This window comes from Caretta caretta, chromosome 28 (assembly GCF_965140235.1).
Source record: "Caretta caretta isolate rCarCar2 chromosome 28, rCarCar1.hap1, whole genome shotgun sequence".
Classification (NCBI taxonomy): domain Eukaryota; kingdom Metazoa; phylum Chordata; order Testudines; family Cheloniidae; genus Caretta; species Caretta caretta.
This window is the reverse complement of record NC_134233.1, coordinates 12399950-12409176: the sequence shown is the minus strand read 5'-3', so window position 1 is coordinate 12409176 and position 9227 is coordinate 12399950. Positions and strand designations below refer to the sequence as shown.

The following is a 9227-nucleotide window of genomic DNA, read 5'->3' as shown; positions in this document are numbered from 1 at the left end:
CATACAAAAGTTTCTCAGCCACTGGGAATCATCCCACACCTGCAACGCAATGAGGCCCCAGCAGTCTCTGCTTGTTTTCTGGGCCCAGAATTGGCCTGCCACGGCATGAACCTGGCCCAGCACCACCCTGATCTCCCAATTGCCACACGCCGTGCCATCTTTGTCCATGTCCTCATCAGTATAGTAATCGCACCGTCGTCGTTTCCTCGCCCCATTTTGCAGGGACTGCACATACTGCTGGATAATGTGCGAGGTATTTACAATGGTCAAAACTGTGGCAGGGGAAGAAGTGCTGTTTGGTTCGTGGCAGCCGAAGAAAGGCGGGAAATGGTGGTCTTCTGTGGCTTTCACGGAGGTGGGAGCCCAGGACAGACAACCCGGAGAAGCTCGGAAGCGTGGCACCAGCGGGAGAGCAGAGTTGGAGGCAGAAGAGTTCGATGAGGAAGAGAAAGAGTAGATAGTAGAGATTACATCGGGAGGGGAGAGGAAATGAGAGGCGGATTCATAGTTGCAGGAGAGCAAGCGGTGCACCGTCTGCTGAAAGCAGTATGGCGTCTGCATGCCAAAAAGGCGTGAAACGATTGTCTGCCAGAGCTTCCTGATGACACGCACCAGAAACACCCGCAAGAATGTTTTTGCCCCATCGTGCACTGGGAGCGTAACCCCGAGTTCCAGTGGGCGGCGGGAACTGCAGGAACTGTGGGATAGCGACCCACGGTGCACCCGCTCCGACGTTCGATGCTAGCCTCGGGACTGTGGACGCACTCTGCCGAATTCACGCGCTTTAGTGGGGACACCGAAGCCTGAATGTCTAAAATAGCTCCCGAAATTTCGAATCGAATAATTTTGAACTAATTTCGTACTGTACACGTACCGTTAGAAAAGTCTTTGTGTGTGTGTTAGATGGATGGGAGGGTGTCTAGAAACCACTCAGCTCTAGTCTTTTTTTCTCTGATTTCCGTTAGAAAATCTAAAGCAGGGAGCAAGAAGAGTTGCCTTCTCTGAGGCTTGAACTCAGGACCTTCAGATTTTGAGACTGATGCGCTGCCCGCTGCGCTAAGAAGGCTTGGAAGAGCTTTAGGCTCGGTGATTATAGAACCAGCTGAGCAGTGGGGAACAGCAGAGCAGCAAACAGCAGGAGTTTGCCTGGGAGTTCACCTGGAGTGAGCCCACTGAGGCTTTCACCCTAACGACTTCTCTGAGGAATTACTGCATCTCCGGAGGAAGCTCATAGTAGGAAGGTAATATGGATGGGGAGTGTTCAACTGTTGTGACCTGCACTGGATGTGCCATGTTTGTCTTTCTTCCAGAGGACAGAAGCGACTTTGTCTGTACAAAGTGCAAGCTGGTCTCCATATTGGAAGAGAAGGTTCAAGGTCTGGAGCAACAGGTATCGACCCTGCGTTGCATAAGAGAAACTGAAGATTTCCTGGACAGACGTCAGGATATGCTTCTATGGGCACAAGGTTCTGAAGATTCAGAGCAGGCTGTGCAGCAGGGAGAGGAGGACTGTGAAGAAATCTGGCAACATGTGACCTCCAGAAGAAGAAGGGGGAAAGTCCATGTACCAGCAAAGCGGACACAGGTAAGTAACCATTTTCATGTTCTCTCCACAGGTACCATTGCGGGGAGTGACCCAGATGATATGTCTGGGGGAAGGGAGCAGAAGGAGACTCCACCAGTTGAAAGGCATGAGATGCACTGTCCTAGGGTTGGGGGTTCCACGACCATCACTCCCAAGAGAAGGAGGTGGGTGGTGGTGGTCGGGGACTCTCTCCTCAGGAAGACTGAGTCATCTATCTGCCGCCCTGACCGGGAAAACAGAGAAGTCTGCTGCTTGCCAGGAGCTTAGATTCGTGATGTGACGGAGAGACTGCCGAGACTCATCAAGCCCTCGGACCGCTACCCCTTCCTGCTTTTCCACGTGGGCACCAATGATACTGCCAAGAATTACCTTGAGCGGATCACTGCAGACTACGTGGCTCTGGGAAGAAGGATAAAGGAGTTTGAGGTGCAAGTGGTGTTCTCGTCCATCCTCGCCGTGGAAGGAAAAGGCCTGGGTAGAGACCGTCAAATCGTGGAAGTCAAGGAATGGCTACACAGGTGGTGTCGGAGAGAAGGCTTTGGATTCTTCAACCATGGGATGGTGTTCCAAGTAGGAGGAGTGCTAGGCAGAGACAGGCTCCACTTAACGAAGAGAGGGAAGAGCATCTTCGTGAGCAGGCTGGCTAACCTAGTGAGGAGGGCTTTAAACTAGGTTCACCAGGGAAAGGAGACCAAAGCCCTGAGGTAAGTGGGGAAGTGGGATACCGGGAGGAAGCACGAGCTGGAGCGTGTGAGAGGGGAGGGCTCCTGCCTCATACTGAGAACAAGGGGCGATCAGCGGGTTCTCTCAAGTGCCTATATACAAATGCACAAAGCCTGGGACACAAGCAGGGAGAACTGGAGATCCTGGCAAAGTCAGGGAATTATGATGTGATTGGAATAACGGAGACTTGGTGGGATAACTCGCATGACTGGAGCGCTGTCATGGATGGATATAAACTGTTCAGGAAGGACAGGGAGGCCAGAAAAGGTGGGGGAGTTGCACTGTATGTAAGGGAGCAGTATGACTGCTCAGAGCTCAAGTATGAAACTCTAGAAAAACCTGAGAGTCTCTGGATTAAGTTTAGAAGCCTGAGCAACAAGAGTGATGTCGTGGTGGGAGTCTCCTATAGACCACCAGACCAGGGGGATGAGGTGGATGAGGCTTTCTTCCGGCAACTCGCAGAAGCTACAAGATGGCACGCCCTGGTTCTCATGGGCGACTTCAATCATCCTGATATCAGCTGGGAGAGCAATACAGCGGTGCACAGACAATCCAGGAAGTTTTTGGAAACTGTAGGGGACAATTTCCTGGTGCAAGTGCTGGAGGAACCGACGAGGGGCAGAGCTCTTCTTGACCTGCTGCTCACAAACCGGGAAGAATTAGTAGGGGAAGCAAAAGTGGATGGGAACCTGGGAGGCAGTGACCATGAGATGGTCGAGTTCAGGATCCTGACACAAGGAGGAAAGGAAAGCAGCAAAATACGGACTCTGAACTTCAGAAAAGCAGACTTTGACTCCCTCAGGGAACTGATGGGAAAGATCCCCTGGGAGAATAACATGAGGGGGAAAGCAGTCCAGTAGAGCTGGCTGTATTTTAAAGAATCCTTATTGAGCTTACAGAGACAAACCATCCCGATGTGTAGAAAGAATAGTAAATATGGTAGGCGACCAGCTTGGCTTAACAGAGAAATCCTTGCTGATTTTAAACACAAAAAAGAGGCTTACAAGAAGTGGAAGATTGGACAAATGACCACGGATGAGTATATAAATATTGCTCAGGCATGCAGAAGTGAAATCAGGAAGGCCAAATCACACCTGGAGTTGCAGCTAGCGAGCGAAGTTAAGAGTAACAAAAAGGGTTTCTTCAGGTATTTTGGCAATAAGAAGAAAGCCAAGGAACCTGTGGGCCCATTACTAAATGAGAGAGGCAACCTAGTGACAGAGGATGTGGAAAAAGCTAACATACTCAATGCTTTTTTTGCCTCCATCTTCACGAACAAGGTCAGCTCCCAGATGACTGCACTGGGCAGCACAGCATTCGGAGGAGGTGGCAAGCCCTCTGTGAAGAAAGAAGTGGTTCGGGACTATTTAGAAAAAGTGGACATGCACAAGTCCATGGGGCCAGATGAGCTGCATCCGAGAGTGCTAAAGGAATTGACGGATGTGATTGCGGAGCCATTGGCCATTATCTTTGAAAACTCATGGCGATCGGGGGAAGTCCCGGAAGATTGGAAAAAGGCTAATGTAGTGCCCATCTTTAAAAAAGGGAAGAAGGAGGATCCTGGGAACTACAGGCCAGTCAGCCTCACCTCAGTCCCTGGAAAAATCATGGAGCATGTCCTCAAGGAATCAATTCTGAAGCACTTAGAGGAGAGGAAAGTGATCAGGAACAGTCAGCATGGATTCACCAAGGGCAAGTCATTCCTGACTAATCTAATTGCCTTCTATGACGAGATAACTGGCTCTGTGGATGAGGGGAAAGCAGTGGACATGTTGTTCCTTGACTTTAGCAAAGCTTTTGACACGGTCTCCCACAGTATTCTTGCCAGCAAGTTAAAGAAGTATGGTCTGGATGAATGCACTATAAGGTGGATAGAAAGCTGGCTAGATTGTCGGGCTCAACGGGTAGTGATCAATGGCTCCATGTCTAGTTGGCAGCTGGTATCTAGCGGAGTGCCCCAAGGGTCGGTCCTGGGGCTGGTTTTGTTCAATATCTTCATTAATGATCTGGAGGATGGTGTGGATTGCACTCTCAGCAAATCTGTGGATGACACTAAATTGGGAGGAGTGGTAGATACGCTGGAGGGTAGGGATAGGATACAGAGGGCCCTAGACAAATTGGAGGATTGGGCCAAAAGAAATCTGAGGAGGTTCAACAAGGACAAGTGCAGAGTCCTGCATGTAGGACGGAAGAATCCCATGCACCGCTACAGACTAGGGACCGAATGGCTAGGCAGCAGTTCTGCAGAGAAGGACCTAGGGTGACAGTGGACGAGAGGCTGGAGATGAGTCAACAGTGTGCCCTTGTTGCCAAGAAGGCCAATGGCATTTTGGGGTGTATAAGTAGGGGCATTGCAAGCAGATCGAGGGACGTGATCGTTCCCCTCTATTCGACATTGGTGAGGCCTCATCTGGAGTACTGTGTCCAGTTTTGGGCCCCACACTTCAAGAAGGATGTGGAGAAATTGGAGAGAGTCCAGCAAAGGGCAACAAAAATGATTAGGGGACTGGAACACATGAGTTATGAGGAGAGGCTGCGGGAACTGGGATTGTTTAGTCTACGGAAGAGAAGAATGAAGGGGGATTTGATAGCTGCTTTTAACTACCTGAAAGGTGGATCCAAAGAGGATGTCTCAGTGATAGCAGATGACAGGACAAGGAGGAATGGTCTCAAGTTGCAGTGGGGGAGATTTAGGTTGGATATTTGGAAAAACTTTTTGACAAGGAGGGTGGTGAAACACTGGAATGCGTTACCTAGGGAAGTGGTGGAATCCCCTTTCTTAGAAGTTTCTAAGGTCAGGCTTGACAAAGCCCTGGCTGGGATGATTTAGTTGGGGTTGGTCCTGCTCTGGGCAGGGGGTTGGTCTAGATACCTCCTGAGGTCCCTTCCAACCCTGATCTTCTATGATTCTATGACCCTCCTCCAGGAGTGACAGAGCCTGGCGTGTGCTGGAAGAAGCGGGGAGCTCTGGTGCCCACAGACCTGTCCTGGCAGCTTTCTCAGCAGCAAAGAAATCAATTCTCCCTGCCCCTGAGCAACCCACCCGGAGCTAGGGCCAGCATTGGTGGGGGGTCCCAAGCTTTGCACCAACGTCCACATTTCAGACCTTCCTCTCATGGCACTTTCCATGTGAATTAGGACAAGCAAGCTGGGGAAGCTCCATGGGGTAACAGAAACCAGGCCTGCAGGGAAGGCTTGAATTCACAACCCCAGCAACATTGCCCTTTGCACTAACCACTTGCACCCCTGCAGGGGCTCCTTGGACAGCGTTGGGAAGTCGGCCGTGATCCGTCTCTGTGCTTTGCACCTTTGCCTGCCAATTGAAAGGCTGCCGGTTCAAACCTCACTCAAGGTGTGGCTTTCCAGCAATGAGACTCCAGTCCATTTTAATAGGAAGAAAATCTCCTCTATTCTCTATTCTCGTCTAGCCCCATTTGACTCCTTCGGCCTCTCTCCCTCCTCTCCCCCGTCAGACTCTTTCCTTCCCCATTGGGGCCATGCAGAGGGGAGCCCCAGTCAGTCTCTGTCACCGAGAGTCTGTATCCCATAAGGGGAGGGAGGGGTCGCTGTAAAGCATTGATAATGGGTGGGGGAGAGGTGTGCGTGTTTAGGGGGAGAAAGGCTGGAGAACTAACAGTGGGGCCCAGAGAGATTCCCCCACAGACTGGGGAGATCCCCTGCTGCCCACCATCACTCAGCTCTGGGAAGAACAACTTGGGATTGCTTGGGGAAGCCACCTTTAAAAACACAAGTGTTCCATGCTAGTTACATTGTAATAAGACCAAAGCCGCCTCAAACCCAGTGTCACAATCACTGGGACGACTTTGTCCTGACATTTTACCGGCCGCAGCCACAAAGTGAGTCAAATTACGGCTCCCGTTCGGCGTCAAGGCCCACAGACGAACCCGGAGGCTTTTCCTTCCTCAGGTTCTGCCGTCATTTCAGTGCTGGCCTGTTCCGAGATTCGTCGTTGTGCAAAGCAGCGTCAGGCCCTGAAACTGGGCGAGCCCAGAGCAGAGGCTGCCTTCATTTAACTTTCCAAAAACCAACCTGCCGAAACGTGGATTAGCACCCATGCTCCTCCAGCCGCAGGGGAGGCGCCTCATCTGGGCCCCTGGTGCCCATGCTCCAGCAACATAAGACCACGGGGGCCTGGCTCCACCAAAGTCCGGGGCCCGGTGTCTCCCCCAGCCCCGCCTGCTGCCCCCGGGCAATTTAAAAGGGCCCGGGAACCCCCACCGCCATCACCGGCAGCACAAGGGGGCTAAGGCGGCTTCCTGCCCACCCTCGCTCCATGTAACCCTTCTGCCCGTCAGAGTTGGCAGCAACAAGGGCCGGGTTCAATATCTAGGGGATCCATCCCAATAACACAATGCAAACCGGCTCGAGCCCCCACCCAGTGACCTGGGACAAATATGTACCACCCCCGCTGAGCGCCTCCCAGAGGCAATACTTCCCCTCTTGCAAGCACCTAGTCTGAGTGTATCAAAAAGCCTTTTAAAAACAGAGAGAAACAATGTGGCATTATGTTGGGGAAACACCACCAACAGGATTCATAACACAACCCACGAGCAAAAAAAACAAACCCACCCCAAGCAAATTGGGGCGTGCCCTTTCCCTTTGGTTCTTGAGTCCAGCAACCCCAAATCGTCCAACGTCCCAAAAGTCCAATGACCCAAAAGTCTCTGTCCCTGGTCAGGGCAGCCCCAAAGTTCAAAAGTTTATCTGCAGAGCTTTACCTCCCAACCTGGGTGGAGATGGGGGTAGGGGTAAAAGGCACCTTACATGATCTGAAGCTGACCGCCCCACAGCTCCATAGGCCTCCACTCCACCAGCCGCCCCACAAACTGCTTCGCTCAGCTCCGCTCCGCAGCCCACCAGCAGCTCCTGCCGTCCCATGAACTGCTCCACCAGCCTGTTCACGAGGCACTCCAGCCGTCCCACAAACTTCTCCACAATATATTTTCAGGCTCCCCCACTACTTAACACAACACTCAGTGATTTCAGCTTTTAGTCAGCCCAGCTTTTTAGTGAAGTCAGCTTGTAGTAGGGGAGCCTCAGTGCTGGTCCACCATTAGCCCAAAGTGAGCTCAGCAGTCTGTAACGAGACTCCTAATGGAATCCAGATTAGCTCTGAGATTCCACAGTGGAGAGACAAAAGGAAAGACAATTAGCATGCAAGGCCCTCATCAAGGAACCCATGCCACAAAGTATTAATACTTGTTCCCACCCTCTCTCAATTCACAGAGTTTTGGAACCCATGACCCTTGCCTAGCGAGTGCTACTTAGTTGATGGTGAGTCCCTCCATCATAACAAAAGGCCAAGTACAGTTCCCAGCACAGTTCCCATAATCAGGGTAATAACAATTTATTCTTCCTGCCCCAATAACAGAGACACTGGGGATCCCACAGCAGCCAAAGTGACCATTTGGGCAGCTATGGCCGCGTTCTAGGCGGGGTGGGTGTGCCTATGCAAATGAGATCGGCCCCTGAAGTTCTTTTCCACAACTTGCCAGACTTCACCACCAGATGTCAGGGTGAGGCTCACCCTGACACTGCTTACACTCCGTGTGGCCTGCCAGTCTCGGAAGCGGCTGGCGCGTCCCTGCAGCCACGGGGGTGGGGGGATCTCCACACGCTGCCCCCGCCCCGAGGGCCGACTCTGCCATCTGTGGCAATGGGAGCTGCTGGGGTGGTGTCCGTGGGCAGCGATGGGCAGAGACACCCCACCTAGGAGCTGCTGCCAGAGGGGGGTGTGGGTCGCTTTTGGGAGATGCCTGAGGAAAGAGCTGCACCCTCACTCTCTCCCACACCCCAAGCCCCAGCCCAGACCCCAACCCCCTGCACCCAAACTCCCTCCCAGAGTCCGCCCCCTGCACTCCCTCCTGCACCCTACCCCCATGCCCCAGCCCAGAGCCCACACCCCACACCCAAACTTCCTCCCAGAGCCTGCGCCCGCACCCCCTCCTGCACCCCAACCCCCAACCCCAACCCAGATCCCGCACCCAAACTTCCTCCCACAGGCCTCCCCCCACACCTGCTCTCGCACCCCAACCCTCTTCCCCAGCCCAGAGCCCACCCCCTGCACCCAACTCCCTCCCAGAGCCCGACCTGCACCCTCTCCTGCACCCCAACCCCCTCCCCCAGCCCATAGCCCACACCCCACACGCAAACTCCCTCCCAGAGCCCGACCTGCACCCTCTCCTGCACCCCAACCCCCTCCCCCAGCCCAGACCCCACACCCTGCATTCCCTCCTGCACCCCAACCCGCTGCTGCAACCCACCCCCACACCCAAACTCCCTCCCAGAGCCCAACCCCTTTCCCTCTCCCTCCCATACCCAAACTCCCTCCCAGAGCCTTAGGCAGATGTGGGGGGAGGTGGACGGGGAGGCAGGACTGGGTCCCATTCTGGAAACCACCAAAAATTGTAGAAACCTGCTGCCCCTGTCCAGCCCAACCTTCTGCGGGTGCCCCTCAGGCCCCACCCGTGCAGGGTTTGAAGCTTGCATTGCTTAAATTCCAGGACGCTGGGGGACTTCAGCTCCCCTTTGTCCAGCGGGAACCTTCACCCCACTCCCAACCAGATTCTTGTCCATGGGATGACTGTCGGGGGGCTGGGCCCCTCTTTGTCTTTTCTCTCTGGGACAGGCCAGGGTACCTAGAATTGGGGTATCTGAGCACCCAGGACCTTCTATGGAGATGCCCTTCTCCTTCCCCTTCTGTGGTCCCATCTGTCATTGACTCCAGCCTGTTTTCTATCCATCGTCAGCACCATCCCAAGCCAGCTGCACCCGCCTCAAAAAGACAGTGTCCCCTGATGGGTGTAAATCACTGAGCTCTCTCCTCTCTGAGCACTGACTGCCCCTCCGTCTCCTTGCCCCTCAGTCTGGGCAGACGGGACCTTTCCCTCCAGGGCTG

The 9227-nt window shown here is 53.5% G+C and overlaps 1 non-coding gene across 1 annotated transcript; it reads right to left on the bottom strand.

Annotated features, from left to right (window-relative positions):
• Positions 1-993: 993 nt before the first annotated feature.
• TRNAL-CAA (transfer RNA leucine (anticodon CAA)) lies at positions 994-1066 on the bottom strand. Its single transcript has one exon. It is a non-coding gene; the product is annotated as a tRNA-Leu (tRNA).
• Positions 1067-9227: the final 8161 nt, after the last annotated feature.